Source organism: Arachis duranensis, chromosome 6 (assembly GCF_000817695.3).
Source record: "Arachis duranensis cultivar V14167 chromosome 6, aradu.V14167.gnm2.J7QH, whole genome shotgun sequence".
Lineage (NCBI taxonomy): Eukaryota > Viridiplantae > Streptophyta > Magnoliopsida > Fabales > Fabaceae > Arachis > Arachis duranensis.
In genome coordinates, this window is record NC_029777.3 from 106,760,391 (window position 1) to 106,763,701 (window position 3,311).

Genomic DNA, 3,311 nt, shown 5'->3' on the forward strand with positions numbered 1-3,311 from the left:
ATTATAAAAAAAATTAGAGACTATATTTTGATGTACTTTTTATAAATATTATTAGAAAAATAAAATCTTTTTATCTTTAAAAATTGATAATTTTATGTTAAGTGATTAAAAAAATTATTTTAAATGACTAAATTGTTTTGAAAAATAAAAATATAAACATCGAATTTTGTTTCAAATTTTTGTATATACCTTTTAAATATATATTCAAATGTTGACATAAAAATTCAGATGGAATAATAGATAAATTATTTGTTAAATATTAATTTTTTTAGTTATTTATAAAAAATATAATATCTGTTGATTATTTTTGTATTATTTTAAATTATTTAAAAATATTTATCGATACAAATATTATTATTTTTATTTTTTAAATCCATTTATATAGAAACTTAGAAAGAATTTGGATTAAAATGGTATCTAAATAAATTATCGACCACAAACAAATATAGTTATTAATTTTTTTTTAAGGGCTATCTATTATTTAACGTCCTAATGATACATAATTAACCATATGAAATATTTTATATGACCAAAATAAAATTCGAATACTCTCGATATTGTGGTTAAAACTTAAAAGAATAAGTGATGAACCACGCACTAAGCCACACTTGTGTATGTGGTTAAATAAATTAATTTTAACATATAAAAAATTTAATGGAAAAAATGATAAATTATAAACGAGAGACGTAATTGATATTTCTAAAGGCTTTCATGGAATCAGAAGTTGAGAGGTTGCTGCCCTAAGAAATCCACATGTACGGCGTGCCAGGAATAAAATAATAACATTAAAAGTGTATTTAGTCAGAGAATTAAACTTTATATATAATTATACTATCGGAAGCGTTTCAGGTGAGGCATTGTACTATGTTGGAAGTTCAGTATGTCATGCCTGTAAACCATTAAGATATAATATAAAATATATGAAGGGATGAGATTATGGAAGAGAGGAATATTGTGAAGATAAAGATAAATAAGTGCATGGTGGACCGTTAACCTGTTTTTTTATTGTCAAGTTAGTAGGTATGCAAGAAGTCCATAATGTCCAGTATAGTGTGATGCGTGGACTAACTTATGTTACGTGCCCTGTAGTTGGCTTACAATAAAATGGTGAGCCAAGCCTGGACGTTGATACTTATTATATATTAATAGATGGTGAGCTAAGCTTGAACGTTGATGGGTTATTTTTTTTTAAATGTTTGATTGTTTGGCCCTTATAATTGAAATTGGGCAGAATATTTATCCAATAATGACGGAAAAGCTCTGCATACAAGAAGCTAGGGCTTGTATGCTTTACAAGTTTATTAAACAATAAATTTAAAATATGCGCTCCTCCACCTACGTTGATTACACGCGCTATATAATATCCCGCGCATATCTAACTTCCAAATTTAAAATATTTGTTTCCTTCTTCGTTTTCGTTATTTTGAGATTTGGTTGTTCTTCTTCTCGCGCGTTTTCGCTCGTTCTTCTCCGTCGATCCTTTCCTCTTCTTTTCTCACTGGTATGTTCTTCGTTTACGTTCTATTTTTCTCTCTCTGCAACTCGAGCTTCGTTTTCTCTGTTGATTTGTTGTTTTCTGAAATCAAAGTTCGAACTCGTTTTGAAGATAATGGATCCTTCAAGCTCAGATTCTGCGCTGAATCCAGGCGATGTGGATTATGAATTTGAATCTAACGAAGTTCCTGAGGTTTGATTTACAGTAATTTGTATAGCATTGTGTAGTTTAAAAATTGCTGAACATTGTTTAATTACCTGGAATTTATAGCAGACGCTCGGGTGTAGATCAATTCTTCTTTGGGTGTATTTTAGCTAGAAGTGTGGGTGTATCTACACTTTACTGGTTTTTTGTTATTTTTATTTGAGTTGTTGTTGTTCAGGTGTATTATATCAGACATGATTGGGTGTGTTTTTAGTTTTTGACATGGTGTATTCTGCAGCCTGTGTATTGACAGATTATGGCTTTAAAGGTCATTCTGTAGTTGAATTGTTTCGATTCGGGTGTATCATATTAGACATGATTGGGTGTATTTGTATCATATCTATGGGTGTATTCACAGTTCTGACCAGGTGTATTCTGCAGCCTCTCTCTGTTGTTGATGACGAGCTTGTTCCGAAGGTCGGAATGACCTTTACGACCCTTGAAGATAAAAATTTTACAGGAACTACGCGAAGGCTGCAGGTTTCTCTACAAGAGTTCGGTGCACAAATAGGAAGGGAAACGAGATTAAGAATCAACTGATTACATGTAGCAGAGAGGGAAAATGGAAATCTAAAATATCTCCAACCGAGAAGACCAATCCGACAACCAGTTTAAACTGTCCTGCAAGAATTTATATACACACATTGAAGGATGTCGGTGCTTGGATCATTTCAAAGGTTGTGCTGGATCATTCACACCCCTGCTGTCCAAGCAAAGCAGAGATGCTCAAACAGCACAGGGAACTAAGCATGTCCATTCGTCGTACGATAGAGAATAACGACGAGGCCGGTATCAGACCAAGCAAAACGTACCAATCATTTGTTGCGGCTGCCGGGGGTCACCGCGAGTTAAATTTTATCGAAAAGGACGTGAGGAATTACATTACCAGGGAAGTGCGGAATGTTTCCGAACAAGAAGATGCAAAGGAATTCGGCAAATATTTCTTAAGAATGAAAGAGAAGAATCCGAATTTCTTTTTTGAGCTCGAACTCGAGGAGGATCAATCGATTAAGCTGGCTTTTTGGGCCGACGCAAGAAGCAGAGCCGCCTTTGAGTATTTCGGAGACGTCATTTCATTCGATACCACCTACAATACAAACAGGTAACAAACTATCCCTATTTATGATGCTAAATTAATTTATTTTTACGAATCCGCAGTAGAGGTGTATATTGGCCGTCTCATTGGGTGTATTCGAAGCATTTGTTGGGGTGTACCTAATGATTTTGCATTCTGCACTATGGTAATTTGTTTCAGGTATAATTTGGTCTGTGGTTCTTTTGTCGGGGTGAATCACCACGGTCAGTCAACACTTCTCAGATGCTCTTTGATGAAGAACGAAGAAATTGAATCATTCAAATGGTTATTTCAATGCTGGCTTCGTTGCATGGGAGGAAACGCTCCGAAAGGGTTTCTCACCGATCAGTGCGCATCAATGAAAAGGGCTTTAGAGGCCTGTATGCCAACAACAGTTCACCGCTGGTGTATTTGGCACATCATGAAGAAGATTCCAAGAAAATTAAACGGGTACAAGGGACATGCCGATATCGAACAAGAAATGAGCCATGTTGTTTGGAACTCTCATAGCAAAGACTCATTCGATAGGAATTGGAA